General features: G+C 43.4%; 1 long non-coding RNA gene across 1 annotated transcript in view; it reads left to right on the top strand.

Annotated features, from left to right (window-relative positions):
• The window catches only part of LOC143682270 (uncharacterized), a 192,328-nt gene extending 181,345 nt beyond the window's left edge, over positions 1 to 10,983 (top strand). Inside the window, exon 6 of the long non-coding RNA XR_013175061.1 lies at positions 10,724 to 10,983. This is a non-coding gene — a long non-coding RNA (uncharacterized LOC143682270). The remainder of the gene's footprint in view (positions 1 to 10,723) is intronic.
• Positions 10,984 to 16,558: the final 5,575 nt, after the last annotated feature.

Raw genomic sequence — 16,558 nt, 5'->3', positions numbered from 1 at the left:
GTCCCTAACTGGGGCTCTTTCTATAGTTGAATGTCAAGAGTGGAGCCTAAAGTCCTGATGCTCAGCTTGCTGCCAGCTCATCTTCCCAGGCTTGTCAGTGTTATTGTCTGGGGTTGCAAGCTTAAATGCATAGAGGCACCGAGACCTAACTGAACCTCCTGTGTGCCTGATCCTCCCCACATGATGTTTAGAGCTCCACGTAACCCCTTGAGGGTGCTCTGACTCTCATCCCCATTTCCCAGATGAGACTGAGACTGAAGGAGGTAAAGAGGCTTGTCAAGGATGTTCTGGTGGTAGAGGCAACATTTGAACCAGACTCTTGTCATGAAACTGTTCACCCTTTTCTGATTGCATTGAATCCTTTTGGGTGGGTTTAATGTACATTACTTAACCTATTACCTTTTATTTTGCAGTAAGGCAGCTTTCATATTTTCCATTAAAAAAACTATTTCATATCTCTTGAAACACCCTGGGGTGAACCTCCTTTTCTCTAAACCAGAGATTTTCAACCTCAGCATTCTTGACATTTTGAGGCCGATGATTCTTTATTGCAAGGAGCTGCCTTGTGCACTGCACGATGTTTAGCAGCATTTCTGGTCTCTACCTACTAGAGGCCAGTAGCATCCCCAGTTGTGACAACTAAAAATGTCTCTAAATTTTGTAAAATGTCCCCTAGGTGGGTGGGTGGGGGGTAACACAAAATTGTTCCTGATGGTGAACCACATTATCTACATCTTTGTGTTTTGTTTGTATTTCCTGGCTTTAGGTGTTTGCACTGCACTTAAAAGTTTCATGATACATAGTGCTGTATTATCTTCCATAAAAGCTGTACCAAATTATAAGGTCACTTTCAGGGTATGAAAAAGCTCTCCCCACATACTGGCCAACGTCTGGTGTTACCCAGTAAATTCCTAGGGAATTCGTAAGAAGTATTTAAATACTTCTAGATATGTAGAACAGAGAGGCCCTTATAGATTATCCAAACTCATCATTTCAAATACGGGAAACTGTATATAGAGGAAAAATGACTTGCCCCAGCTCATACAGTGAGTGAGTAGTGAAGTTGGGACTCTGAATGGTGATGAATAGCAACTTGTAAATGTAGTCTGGCATTCCCAGAATTAGCCTTGATCATACCAAATAAGATTGATTCATTGAGGCAAATACTGTTTCCAAGACTTTTCTCCCAGGTGGTGTGAGATTCCATCTTTTTATTATCAGATTACTGTTACTATTGTGTTGGCTGGGGATCAAGACAGTTCTTTGGTGGCAAGGCAGAGAGTGATGTATGCTGGGCAGTTGAGGGCCACTTAGAGTTTATGGGCTTGCAGCCTGCCATGGACTGGGTTTATTGTCCTTTATAAATTCTTCACCATTTTCTTCCCTTTGAAGTCAGGAGTGATGGAATCAGTGGCCTAATTGATACAGGATGGGAGGAGGCAAGCGATGCTTGCAGGAGATAGGGCCAGTGTGTTTCTATAACTGTCTACAGTTCAGTTCATGAGCTCCTCAAAGAAGAATGATCTGTTGACCCCATTCAATTTAGAATTGGCTTAAATACTCCCTCAGGGCCTTCATGACTTAGCCCGTGTCTGTCTGTCTCTCTGCTTTACCACCTTGCACTCACCACATTGTAGGCACAATTGTCTTTCTTTTCCTTGGAGAGCCACATCCCTTCTAACTTCAGGACCTTTGCACTTGCTGTTCCCTCACCTGGATCTCTCTTTTCCCAGTGCTTTTCATGGTAGACTCCTTTGATTGTTTAAGGTCTTAGCTCATATGCCACCGTCTCGGCAAGGCCTCTGTGACCACCTTCTTGAATGAAGTGCCCCTCACCCCAGACACTCTGTAGCATATCAGTGCCATTCACCATGAGATTTTCTTGTAGGTTTACCTGTACATTACATGGCTTCCCTACCCAGGACAGGGAACTTGCATAGCTCATTCACAGTCTTATCTGCCATGGCTGGAACAATGTAGAGTACACAACAACTACTTGTTAACTGAATGAAATAAAATTAATAAGAAATGTAAGTCCCAGGGAGATATAATCAAAGCAGAAAAAGAAAATAAAGGCACAAAAAATAATCACAAGAAAGCAGATGTAGCCAGGAGAGTTCTCAGGAAGGAGCCACAGGACTCTGGGAAGTTTTCCTGCAGGGGACAGCATTGGAGCTGGACTTCAGGAATGTGGTGGAAAGAGTGTGTAAGACATTTTTCATCAGGGATTTGATGTGGGTTTGCTAAAAGACTAAGGTCTGTTATGGGAACCAGCATAGAACTATTGGTCAAGGAGGCTGAATAAGTAAGTGAAGCAGATGACCCTTGATCCTGCATGTGTCTATTGGGCAAGGCTTTGAGACTTTGTCTCACACGAAGATTTGAAAGGTGCATAATTAGGTGGTTAAGAGCAAGGCACCTCGTGGATTAGATGCAGGGTGTTTAAGTGGGCCGTTGAGTAGCTGTATGACTGTATGAGTTAGCTAGCGCTGTGTAACAGACAACCCCAAGTCTTAGTTGTTAAAACATACACACACACATACAATTTATTTAGCTCAGGAATTTGTGGATTGATTAGATGGTTCTGTTGGTTTTGATCTGACTCATTTGGGGTCTCTCATGTGTCTGTGGCCAACTGCTGGGTCATCCTGAACTTGGCTGGTCTAAGGTAGCTCACCTGTCAGCTCATCTGTGCAGCTCACCTTTGCCTTTGCTCCATGTGGTCTCTTATCCTCTAGCAGGCTAGCTAGGGCTTGTTCACGTATTTGAGCTGGCAGAGGTGAGAGAGAGAAAGAGAGAGCGAGAGCGAGAGTGAAAGCGAGAAAAGCTGCCAGACTTCTTGGCTTGGAGCTAGCACTTGGTCACTTCTGCCCCATTCTCTTAGCCAAAGCAAGTTACGGGGTCAGCCTTGACCCAGGGGGTTGGGAAATATGCTCCACTTTTTGACAGGAGTAGGTGCAAATCATGTTACAAGGTGTATGACTATAAGGAAGAGTAAAGGAGTTTTGACTGTTTTGCAATCTACCAGAGTCATTTTGAGTAAGTTTTTTTTCATCTGTAGACCGGGCTCAAGATAAGACATGTGTATTTGCTAGTGTAGGCCTGGTCCGTGGCAACTGGTCACCATCATGGCTGCAACATTTGTGCCAACACTATTATTACAGTATGTACATGCAGTCTTGGCCAGGCCCAAACAGAACTGAGTTAAAATTGCGATTACCACCTGTGTGAAATTAGGCAAGTCAGGTTCATTCCGGGTGCCATATTTCCGTAAAGTGGGGGTCATAGTAACTTCCCTGTCTACCTCACTGGGATACCATGAAGGTGAGTATGAGTGCTGCCATGAAAGCCCTTTGCAAATACAAAGCAAAATTCAACAAACATTTATTGAGCATCACTGTGTGCAGGCATTGTGCTATGCATTGCAGGTATACAAGTGAATCAGAAAGAATATCGCCTTAGGGTATAGTGGAGGAAATGGAATTTATAGGAACTCTATAAAACAGCATGGTGAGTTCTGCTATAAGAGAAGTATGTAATGACAATATAAATGATGATACTTATGCTTAAAATCATTCCTACTAGTTATGGATTCCAGGGCACTGATGTCTGTGCTAAACATGGGAGTTTCTTGAAATTGCAGTGAAGCACATAGGCTCTCCCTCTGCTTGGATTCTGGTTCTACTGTTACTAACTGTGTGACCCTTAGGAGGTGATATAACTTCTCTGAGCCTCAAAAGTGAGCATAATTCCCCATTTCTCAGATGAGATCATTGAAGCCCTGGGGAACAAAAACGAAACAAAATATTTCTGGCCAAACTGGGGAGGGGAGCAAGGAAAATCCCAGAGAGAGATGGATCTACAATCCCTTAATTATTCCCTCTCTGCCTGCTTCAGTGGGCAAAGTTTGCTGAGGGCAAATTTAACATGACTACCATTGTTGATGTGGAGGATGGACCCTAAGGTAACCCCCCCCCCCCACAATGAGTTATGACCTTGTATAATCCCCTGCCCTTGACCGCAGGTAGGACTTGTGACAGGCTTCAAACCAATAGAATATGGTAAAGATGGTGAGATGTCACTCACTCCCATGACTACATTATATACTATGAGACTTCATTGTGTGTCCTGCTGGCCTTGAGGACACTAATATGATGTGGACTCCTGTGGAGAGGCCACATGGCAGGTGACTGTGGGTGGCCGTCTGGAAGCTGAGAACCATAGTTCCACAGCTGCAGACTGAATTCTGCCAGCAGCCGCATGAGCTTGGAATCAGGCCTCAAACCTCCTGATGAGAATGCAGCCTGGCTAGCTGCTTGACCACAGCCTTGGGAGACCCTGCTAGGGACCCAGATCAGCTGGACCTGTGCTCCTGACCCACAGACACTGGGAGATCTTCAATGTGCATTTAAAATTTGTTGTGACTTGTTGCACAGCAATGGAAAACTCATAAAGATAGAGGTCTAGACATTATCTGTGCGGCACACATCAGTATTTTTTAGCCCTCCTGGCTTTTAGTTCCATTAACATTTCCCACTTTCTTATGCATTATCTCATCTCATAGGACTACGAACATGTATCCTTAAGCATCTCTGTGTCCTTGGACAAGTTATGAGATCTCTCTGGCCTCACTTTCCTCACCTGTGAAAGGGAACTGGATTCATTTCCAAGGGCTACCATAGTAGAACCGTGAACTAGGGGGCTTAAAACAACAGAAATGGATTATCTTGCCATTTGGGCTATGCTCCCTTTGAAGACTCTAGGAGAGGATCTTCTTGCCTCTCCCAGCTTCTGGCAGCCCCTGGTGTTCCTTGGCTTGTGGCAACATCACTCCTATCTGTGCCTCTGTCTTCATGTGGCCATCTTTTCTGTGTTTCTCTGTGTCTGTGTCTGAGTTTCTTTCTTCTAATAAGGACACCAGTCGTATTGGATTAGGGCCCATTCTAATCCATTGTGACTTCATCACAACTAATTAATTAACTATTTAATACATCTCCAAAGACCCTATTTGCAAATAAAGTCACATTCAAGGTACCAGGGATTAGGACTTGTATATACCTTTTTTGGGAGGATGCAATTCAACCCCCAACAAGCACCTCATAGAGGTTGTGGAGAATACGCAGAAAACAGTTAAAATGGTGCTTTGCTGAACAGTGTTGAAAACATGTTAACTATACCAGTTAATAGTATTGATATTATATAAATTATCTATGTAGCAGGTACTGAGCTTTGGAAAACCGAGGACTAAAGGTACTCAGTGGCTTGCTTAAGGTCCCAGATCAATTAAATGGCAGAGCAGAAATTTGAACCTGTCTTTCCTGTCATTCCCCTACTCCCTGGCCCCATCCTGGACTCTTTTTTCTATAATTCCAGATCTTTCTCCCCATGTGCTATGCTCAAACTCTTGACACAGTCATCTCCAGCTAACATTTGCTTCTTCCGTCTTTCCCAGATAGTCCACTGTTTGGGAGGTGACTGGTGATGACTCATGACAGTGCTCCTTGGCTGTCCTGCCATTCCTTTTGGACAGTTAAAGATGGACTTTGCTTTCTTTTGTGCCACTTCTTGGCCCAACAACTAGATCTTTCCCATTTCCTTTAGGATGAAGTCAGACTTCCTTAAGATACAGCATGGTCATCTCCCATGGCTGCTTCTGTTCACATCTTTGGCCAAGTGCCTCAGTTCTGCCATGCTCCTCCCCCTTCTTGTCTTTGTGCCTTGGCTCATTCTTTCCCCAGGGCCTGAATAACCCCACGTCCCTCTTTACCTGACCACCTGCTAATCATTCTTTAAGACTTAGCCCCACTTAAGGTTGTCTTCCAGGCAGAGTTTAATCTCCTCTCAGGACTCCTGCACCATGGGATTTATCAGTGTCTTTCTCTGAGCTCAAGGCAGGGACCAGTTCTTCTTTGTTTCTGAATCCTCAACACTTAGTCCTGTATCTGTTCATAGTAGGAGCTCCGTATATTTGTGAAAAGTGAATAAATAATGAATGAATGAATTGGAGATAACAATACAAAAAGTGTAAAGCTATCTACAACTGTGAACTGGGTTAAAGTCTGGATCATTATCTGTTTTTTTTTTAATCCCTTGAGCTTAGTACGGTGCTTAGCTCATTCATTGGATGGATAAAGATGCTAGTAACAAGAAAAGTCATAAGGTAATCCAGAACTATGAACACCTCAGTGGACACCAGTGGCCTTTATCTGTGTATTCCCTTACTTGGCACATAGTAGGTACTCAATCAATGTTTGTTGAATTAATTACTAAGTGTATGAATAAAGTAGGTAGCAGTGCAAAAAGCTGCTACAATGCAATTGAGAATTTTAAGTTCCTCAAGTCAAGGGCTGATTTATGGTCCATCTTGTATCCCCATCTCCTGGAGCAGGGCCTGGTACACAGTAGGTCTCAGGTTCCAGGACTCAATAAAGTTGACCATCAGCACTGAGCCAGTCAACCCAAATCTTTGATGCCTGAGCATCAAAGAGAACACATCTGCCCTTCATACTCCAGGGCTGGACTTTTTCTGCCTTTGCTACAATCTTTTTACTTCTGTGGTTTGAAGCCAGTTTCTTAACATTGTGTAAACATGGTTCTGTGTGGTGGAAAATGTATTTTAAAAATGTCACTAATTACCCAATAACCTGTAACCAGTCTTTCAGGGATGTAATTGGTCTGTCATGTAAATACCAAATTAGTGGCCTTGAAGAATGGGGTGGATGGGAGGGCCCTGTGTCCCGAGGCCTCCAGGCTACTTCTTTTTCCAGGCCCACTGGAGACATGGGGTCCCATGTGTCAGTGACCAGAGGAGGAGGGAATTTCTCAGACTGTGTTAGGGGCTCCAGCATGCTGGCCTCCTGGATGGGGGTGGAGCCAGCATGCATTCAACACATAGGGAATTCTCAGGCTACCAAGCTTAATGGGAACCAAGTGCCCCCAGCTCCTCTTCCTGTCCCTCTGCCCTCCCCACCCCCCAGCAGAATGCGCTCAAATGACTTACATATGTGAAACTCCAGCTCCCCCACTTTCCTTTTCTCCCCAAATAGACTGGTTGTTATGGTCCTGTCCTTACTAGTAGAACCTCTACAATTCGTTCCAAGTTATGGGAGTCTAGATGAAATAGGCAAACCTCGATCGATTCCATTTTACAAGATTAGAAATAACATCCCCACCACTCCATACTCTTCTTCCTCATTGGTACCCCAAACAACGGGATGAAGGATAAAAAGTTTTCATAACCAGATGAGAATTTGGGCACCAACTTTTATCTCCCTCCTTGGAAATTTCTTTTTATGACATCCATTTATGCCCTGTGGGGAAGACAGAAATATATCGACAGCACCTATTCATACGATGGTCATTACTTCAGAAATGTGGCAGGAGAATGAGCAACATCCACATCTCTCAAGCTTGTCCTGCTTCAAAGCTTTTCCCTGTAACTGGGCCCCTGGCTTGGGTGTGGGATAATTTTTAGGAGTCAGGGTTACCAAGTGGGGTAAATTTTAGGAGTCAGGGTTACCAAGTGTGGCCTGGGCTGGACTAATCTGGGTGGCTGGTGCTCAGCTTCCTTCTCATGGAAGTCATTCTTTGTGGACTTGAGCTGACTTGCCCCTCCTTGTCTTAGTGCCCTTTAGTTGCCATTCCAAAGCACCGTGTGCTGGGTGGCTTAAAGCAGCAGAAATCTTTTCTCTCACGATTCGAGAGGTCAGATGCCCAAAATCAAGGTGTCAGCAGGGCCAAGGGCCATGCTCTTCCCTCTGAAAGCTCTAAGGGAGACTTTTTCCTTGCCTGTTCTAGTTTCTAGTGGCTTCTGGCAATCCTTGGTATTCCTTGGCATCACTCTCCAATTTCTGCCTCCATCTTCATACGGCCGTCTTCTCCCTATCTGTCCATCCGGGTCTCTCTTTTCTCTTCTTATAAGAATATCAGTCATTGGATTTCAGATGCACCCTAATTCAGTATGACCTCCTCTTAACTTAACTAATTCTATCTACAAAAGATCCTATTTCCTAATAAGGTCACAGTCTGAGTTCCAGGTGGATATTAATTCTGGAGGACTCTGTTCAACCCAGTACAGTTGTAATAGTCTGTTCTCTGGGAGACCAGAGCAGACAAGAAAGCCTGTTTGAGCAGACAGCATGAAGCAGCTGGGCTACAGATGCTGCCTGGTTGTAAGGGTGGGATGACAACAGTTATCTGTCAAGTACTCCTGTAATTTAGAGATCTGGGGGTTGAGTAGACATTTAAATGCAAGTCCTGCCTCCTCTACTTATGAGCTGGGCGAGTTTGGTTGAGCCCCTTCCCTTACTGAATCTCAGTGTCCTTACCTAGAAAATGAATATAACAGTGGACCTGCAGATGAGTGGCTGTAATGATGGAATAAGACCTGGGGTCAGGCCACAGGGCAAAGACCCCACAGATGATTGCTAGGGTCTAGACACAAAGAGAGCACCCCAGGAATGATTTCTAGGGTCTGGCCACAAGGAGAGTGCCCCACGAACAGACATTATTACTTTTGGGGCTGTTTCCTCATCTGTGAAAGGGGGAAAGTGCACCTACCTCATTGGATTGTGGTCAGGCTTAAATGGCTTCCTGCATGAAAGTACTTTTCACAGTGCCCGGCACACTGTCGGTGGTCAGTGTGTGTTATTCACTGCTCTCCTAGTTTTACTTTGCGATTATTGTCATTTTCTCATGTGACTAATTTGGCCATGATCAGGGCTTGGAAACTGAGGTGCTAATGAATTAAGTGACTTACACAGCTAGGAAGTGGCAGAGCTGGGATTTGAACTCAGGCCCACATAATTCTGAATCTGTTCTCCCCTCTTTACCCTGCTTTCCTCTCTGGGTTCATGTAGAAGTCCTAAGGTTGGTGGCAAGTGGGTCACCAAGAAAAGTTAAAATGGCTCAGTCACAAGGAAAAGGGGAAAATGAACAAGAAAAGAACACGATACATGTAAGAGGGGAAACCCCAGGGTGGGTGTAAGGGTTGCTATGTCCGGGAGGCTGACATACACAAAGGCAAGGGGAAAGAAGCACAGCATAATAAAAGAAAAATATTTTAGTTCATTGCACTTAAAAGAAGTCAAAGTGATGAATTGGTTATTACTTAACCTGCCAGGCCAGAGGCCCATGTTTGATGCCCAGAGCCTGCTCATGCCAAAAAAAAGTAAACAAATAGTACTAATAAGAAATACTCAGTGGATTCCTTCTTAGATATCTTAAAAAGAGGTTTTCCATGAACGGGTAGAATCATTATTGATTGATTGATGAATTAATTTTGTATTATTTTAAAATTATCAAAGTGAGTTATAATTTTCAAGAAAAATTTGGAAATTTAGAAAAATAGAGGAAACTTTTAAAACCATCCATAATTTTCCTGCTTAAACATAGCTACTCTTAACATGTTGGATTTTTTAGGTCTTTATTCTCTAATAGTTAAAAAAGATTCCATAATTTTAATAACACTGTAAAGTAAACATTGTATCCTGCATTTTCCTGCAATATTTTAACATAGGCATTTCTGTATTTCTGTAATGTTATTTTTATGAGTACATTTTTAGTACCTGCTCAGTAACCTCTCAACTATGGATGTACCAAAGTTAACATAATTGTTCCTCTAATGTTGATATGCAGAGTGTTTCTAATTTTTGACCATTATAAATAACACTGCAATGAACATTTTTTTGTGCATTGAGTTTCTTTTCTTTCTTCCTATAGTCTTTCCTTCCCCTCTCCTCCACTCCCTTTTCCATCCCTTTCCTTCACTTCTCTTAAAGTTTGGCTTTCTTCATCGGATGATTTCTTACAGGAGAACTACTAAGTACAAGCTGTGGACTTTTCAAGACCCAAGTTACATATTGCTAAATTGTTTTGCAGGGTATTCCATAGAATGATGTCTTAAGATTTCTCTGATTTTTCAGTTTCCTAACTATGGGAACAGCTTATAGTCATTCTTCACCCTTTTATATAACAACATTTATTGAGCACCTACTTTGTGTGAGGATTTGGGGCTGTAGTCAGTGGGCCTTCCCAGTTGTGAACTAGAATTCATAATGAGTCAAAGATATGGCTGAGCTCAGAATTTCAACTTTTGCCAGGGAATGGTGTCTTTTAGATCCTTGAGAGGAATCCTGATCTTTGAAGGGAGATGCCCAGTGGTCCAGAATTTCCACGATTCCCATCCTGATATGTACTAGCACCAGGCTTCAGTGGGGCAAAAACAGCAAGTGCTCGTTGTTTGAGCTCCTTGGAGCAAATACTTAAGTGTCCGAGTAAGCATTAAAGCACTCTGCCTGCTCCCACCATTTCTCTCCAGCAAAGCTTTTATACGGAGCATGAGCGCCCATAAATAACAGACCCACCTATAAATAAATACAGCTGGGAGCCCACAAAAGCCCTTGACAAATGCTGTTTATTTAATTTCTCAAGTGTGGTCCATTTGGGATCCAATTGGAAAGGCCCTCTAAGCTTTTAAAAGGCCAGTTTATGTGCTTAATCTTGATTCCCTCTTTGAGGGGCCATCCTGTTATCTCCTCCACACCTGCTTAGTTTAGTAAAGCAGCAGGGTTGTCTATGGGGGCAGGGATTTGGGACAAAGAAGGATTTCCCAGGCCCTTCCCAATGAGGGACACTCAGTTCTGGACAGGTCAAAGTCACACCAGCATTACTAATCTCGCCCCAGTCTACCCAGACTGACCCATCGTCATTACTGATTTACTAGGTGGGAAGATCTGAATCATCCTTAACTGCCTACAGAGGAGTGAAAAAAAAAAAAAGCAGTAAAAGCAATCTGGAGCCAATGTGGGCCTCTTGCTATGAAGTATCTGAATCACTGATTATTTCAGAGGTAAGCAAACAGGGTAGCACATCACGGTGGGAAAACATGTTCTTATCAGCATCCAAATGGCCACCCTCACCCGTCTCCTTCCTGCCCCAGGGCCTTTGCTTATGCTCTTCCTTCTGCTTGAGATACCCTTTTCCTTACCTGCATTTAGCTGTCTTATGCCTGTCTTTCAGGTTGCAACTTATTTGCCTTTTCTTCTGGGGAGTTTTCCCTCCCTGATTATCCTGTTCCCAGTAAAAAAGCAGCCCAGTTTCCTTGTTACACATCCTTTTACCATCCTTTACCTCTTCTTTGTAACCGTATTCATCATTTCAATTAAATTATTCAGTGTGCAATTATTTTTGATTACCTGTCTTTTTCACTCATATCACACCTCCCTCCACTGCTACCCCCTAAAACTCAGCCTCTGTCCTCTCTCACTTGAGCACATGCAACAGCCTTCTCACAGGTCTCTATGTTTCCCCAAGCCTCTGCCCCTGCAGTCTCTGCTTGACACTTCAGCTAGAGAGACCCTATGAAAACCTAAGTCAAATTGTGTCCTTTCTCTCCCTAGAACTTTCTAGGGGCTCCCATCTCAGAGTAGAAGCCAAGGTCCTTACAGGCCCTCCAAGACCTGGCTCCCATGACTTCTCTGACATTGTCCCTCTGCTCTCCCTTTGCTCATTCTGTTCCTGCCAGACTGGCCTCTTTATGGTTCTAGAAGAGTCTGAAGCACTTTTCTTCTGTTCCTTTCTGCATGGAACTCTTCTCAATAGCCGCTGGGTTCACACCCTCATTTTCTTCAAGATTCTACTTAAAAATCTACTTATTGGAGAGGCTTCCTTGATCACTTTTGGCCCCTGTCCAACAATTCCTCTCCTCCTTGCCTGGCTTCATTTTCCCCCATAGCATGCATCGCCTCACCATTTCACATGTCATGTATTTAATCAATTCATTATTTTCTTATCTATTCATGCAAGCTCTTCAAGGGCAGGGACTTTGCTTGCTTTACTGCCATATCTCTACTGCTTCTATAGTTCTTTGCACATAGAGGGCACTGAGTGAGAAAATTCAGCATTTTGAATATCATATTTTGAGCAGTGCCAAGCCTTGCAAGACTTTGGCCACCAGGTAAGACAACTGAATTCATGAATGGGGCATCTGGATCTTGTATGAAGTTTATCAGCAGATATTAGTCCATCTTGTTTTTCCTTTTCTTTTTTCTGGCTATGGACAAGCCTATGATTTACTCAAGAGATACCCTTCCCAGGAAGGACCTGAGAGTGGGACAGGAGTGAAGTCACCTGGAAAATACAGAGCCCTTGAGAAGTGCCCACCCCTGGGAAGGCAGGGATAGGGGAGGGGGAATGCTGCCGCAGGTTAGATTGTCACAGAGCTCTGTGTTGTGTGGGTTGGTCTTTAGGCTGCCAAAGGGGCAGTGGGAGTTGAATCAGCCAAAGGCATCATCAGCACAAACTGAGCTGGAGTGTCCTACTTGGGCCATCAACAAATTCCATAATGAACTTTTACAATAGATTGCTGCCTGGGATCTTGTTTGCTCACATGAAAAAGTCCCAGCTTGTAATTTGTCCTAGCAGGCAGGATGGGACAGTGGAAAGAGTGTGGATTTTGAACTCAGTCAAAAGTTAGGTTCAAATCCTAGCTCTGCCATTCATTCATTATTTCCAGGGCCTTAGACAAGTCAAGTCACTTCACCTCTTTGAGTTCTATTTTCCTCAAAATAACCATACCTCCCTCCAAGAGTTGGCTTACCTCCAGGACTTCATCTGGCAAACCTCTTTCCTCACTTACTGTACTCTAGCCACAGTGGCCTTTTTTCTGCTCCTTGAGGGAGTCCTGCCTCGGAGCCTTTGTGCTTGCTCTTGCTCCTGCTAGAATATTCTACTCCTAGCTCTGCATGGATGGTTCCTTCTCATCATTCAATTCTCAGCTCAAATGCCAACTACCCAGAGAAGCCTTCCCAGACTGCGCTATCAAAAATTGTCACTAGCCACCTAATAGCTAGTTTATATTTTCCTTGAAGCATTTAACACCATCTAAAAGTGTCTGATATATGTATTTATTCACTCGTTTATTTTTGTTTCTTATCTTCCACTAGAAAGTAAGCTCCATGCAAGTGGGAACTTTGTCTTGTTTCTTCAACAACTAGAAGTGTCTGGCATGTAGTAGGTATTCAATAAGTATTTGTTGGAAGAATGGATAAATTATTTGCTATAAGGCAAAATGGGTTTTAGTAGAATAATTGCAAAAATAGCTGCAATTCTTCATCCATTCTGTAACCTTTATAATGTGACTTTGCAGCTCCTTTCATCAAAAGGTGGATTATTTGCCCACTTCCGAATCTAAACTGGGTTTGTAACTTACTTTGGGTCAATAAAATGCTGCAGAAGTGACAACATGCCAGTTCTGATCCTAGGCCTCAAGAGGTCTTGTATGCTTCTAAACTATCTTTAGGAACCCAGACTTCACTAGAGACATATGGTCCAGTCACCCATTACTCTATAAACAATGGCCAGCCAACAGCCAGACATGTGAGTGACGTCAAACAGAACCCAGCTGAGATCAGCTGAGCCTAGCCCGGATCAATAGCATCAACCAGCTGAAACTTAGGCTTGTGAAAAGCCACTGAATTTTGGGATAGTTTGTTAGGCAGCAATAGCTAGCTGATACATAGGATATTTTTACATATGCACATATGCATACACATATACACATGTATATGTATACATACATGGAGATAGATATAATGAATGGATTTATTGGTGGTGGTACTTGTACATTGGTGGTTGAAGGGGTCTTTTCCATCTGGGGAGCCATAAGTTTAACCATGAAATCTGTAGCCATATGTTGACCAAGAGATATGTGTCCCTAGTAGGCCCTGGGCAGCCCATTTCTGCTATTAGCAAATATCCCTCAAGCCTTACACTTGGTCCCTTGACCTCAAGGTCAGAAGAGAACTGAGGAGCCTGATGCAGACCTGGCTTTTTGTTTGACCTGAATAATACATGCATTTTCCTGTTTCTATGATGTTTTTAAGCTTTGATTTATGGCGATGAACATGCCCTTCTCTTTGCCCTGGCTTTTGTTAATGACCTATCATGAATTATACACGAAAGAAATGTTAAACGAGCTAATTAGGCATTAACCTTACATTATAGATCAACCACACAATTGGATCCTTCACAGCTACAAATGTGACAGCACAAAGTATTAAATATTGATGTTCCCAGGAAGGGCCAGAGAATGGAGGAGGGGAGTGAAATTAAGTAGGGGAGGGAAGTAATGAAGATGCCTCCTTGCAAAGCTTGCTGGCAGGAGGGGAAATTAGCGGGATGGAGTAAAACTTCCTGGGGTTTGAATCCTAATATATCCAATTATTTAGCTGTGTGATCTCATAAAATGAGGAATGAGGACAGCTCCCTCATAGAGCTGTAAGGAGTAAATGAGACACCATTTGACAAGGTCCTGCCATGTGCTACTAGCCCCCTGACAAATACTTTCTCTTCCTTTTCTTTTTGGAAAATTTGCCTTTTAATTATCTATCTACACCCCCCTGACACCCCACCCCCCACATCCCCAGCCACGTTTTAAAAGCAAATTATGTTTGCCTGGTAGAATCAAGTCAGCATCCTGAACATGAGTGATGCACAGATTAGTCAAGTCAAATTGGATAAAATCTCTTTAATAAGTAGCTGGGTGACTTTGCATAATAGTGAGAATGTATATGAAAATAGTACTTTGCAGTTTATAGAACATGTTCTTATCCATAATCTAATTTGATTCATAGAACATATCAGAGAGGTGGGGCAGGGCAGGCTTTATTTCCTTCATTTATCAGATGGGGAAATTAAGGTTTATGGAAGACAGATAACTCAGGGGTGGAGCAAGTAGTTGAACTTGGGTCTTCCAATTCCAAGTCTTTATCTATTATAACATTCTACTTCTTTCTCCAAGTCACTTCTTAGACACAGTCCTCAATAATAAAATTGGGATTTATGGGGCAAACCTGCCTACCCACACCCCTTCCCAAGGGAAACTGCCCTGATCTGAGTCCTTGTGGTGTAGGCAGCCACATTGTGTATCACATGACTCCACTTCCTTCATTCACCCTGGTCATGACTGATTGGATGTGAGGTGATTCCTAAGCAAGGCAGCCAATCAGACTGGGCTTATGGGCTGGGCCAATCAGACGACATCCCAGAAATTTGAACTAAGTGGAGCCAAATGTATAGAAGGGCTGAGGTGGGACTGGAGCAGACAGAAGTCAGCTTAGGGCAGTCTTCTGATGGAGCAGGGAAGTTATGGAGTTGAGGTTGATGAATCTGATTAGGAGCAGGCATAACAAGGGGGATGAAGGAAGGAGGGGCAGAGAGGGAGAGGGAAAAAGAGAAAGGAAAAGGAGAAGAGAAAGAGGAATGTAGGCTAGGAGGGAGGGATTGAGAAATTGCTTTGGGGCCTTAGATATTATAGTTCAATTTCCAGGCCCTGTATATCCTCCGCACTCCCCACTTTTGCTCTGAGTTATTATGAGGGGACTTGACAGTGATTTTCTAATCACAATGCTGGGCTTCCTGAGGTCTGCGTCTCTTTTTCCTTGGCACTGTGGTGAGGACAAAGAGGACAAGTTCAATTTCATTGAAAAGCATCTTTTGACCTACTGACCACCTGTTGAGTGGCCATGTGGAGGGGACAGAGGAGCTTAAGGAAGACTTCCCAGACCAGATGGAAGTTGAACGTGAGTGCATGCCTTTGGACATGTTTTTGAAGGAGCAATTTATTGTGAAAGGGAAACTGAATCATGACCCTATGGAGAATGGCTAGGTCCACAGGTGTAGGATGCCTCCCTACCCCTGTTCAAGAGGACACCAGCTCAGAAGATCTCCATGCTGCAGAAGCTCAGGTGTCAGTGTGGGGTGAGAGTTACACTTGTGCAAATGATGTATCGTGGAAGCTGAATGTCACTGCCGGTCATGTTACCCACTTGTTCCTGGAATCAAACACCTTGCTTGGACATGTGCCAGGAAGCATGGTAAGGAAACAAAACACTCATGGTGGTGGCACCAGTGATGTCAGATGAGATGTGGGGACTGTTGGATGAATTCTGCAGATCTGTAATCAGGGCCAGTCAGCTTCCTTCTGCTCCCCAGGCTGGCAACTGGGCCATGACTCAGTATTTCCACTGCAAAATCTGAAGAGGCCAAATACATTATATCCCAAGAGCTGATGCTGGAAAGCATTAATAGTGTGTTCTTGGATGCTTTGAGTTTTATTAAAACAAAAATGAATCTACATTAAGGAAAGTGGTGGCTAAATTTCATTTTATAAAAAATTACGGTGGTTTTCGTCCTTATTAAGGCTATTTCAGAGGGGAAAGTACATTTCAAACCACCAGGTTACCCTTATTATCTTTTCTTTCATTGCACTCTAAGTTAGTTAAGACATTTGGAGGGTATACTGAGTGGGTGTTCTTGAATACTTGTGGTGAGGCCAATACTTCTTACCTCAGGTGTATGGGAGAAGGGGAACTATATATATTCTGCATACTTCTAGAGGTTAGATTCCAATGCAGGAATGTAATGAGTCTTGATTCAAAGAAGGAAATGTAGAGGGTTTAGTAACTGCAGGTTGTCCTGCCCTTTGCCTTCTGACCTGCTGTCCTTCTTCCCTAAGCGGTCCTCCTGATGGTCTCCTTTATTCCTAACACCCTTTCCC

The sequence above is a fragment of the Tamandua tetradactyla genome, chromosome 5 (genome assembly GCF_023851605.1).
Source record: "Tamandua tetradactyla isolate mTamTet1 chromosome 5, mTamTet1.pri, whole genome shotgun sequence".
Taxonomy (NCBI): domain Eukaryota; kingdom Metazoa; phylum Chordata; class Mammalia; order Pilosa; family Myrmecophagidae; genus Tamandua; species Tamandua tetradactyla.
Note: the sequence above shows the minus strand (reverse complement) of the source record. Positions and strands in the feature narration are given on the sequence as shown.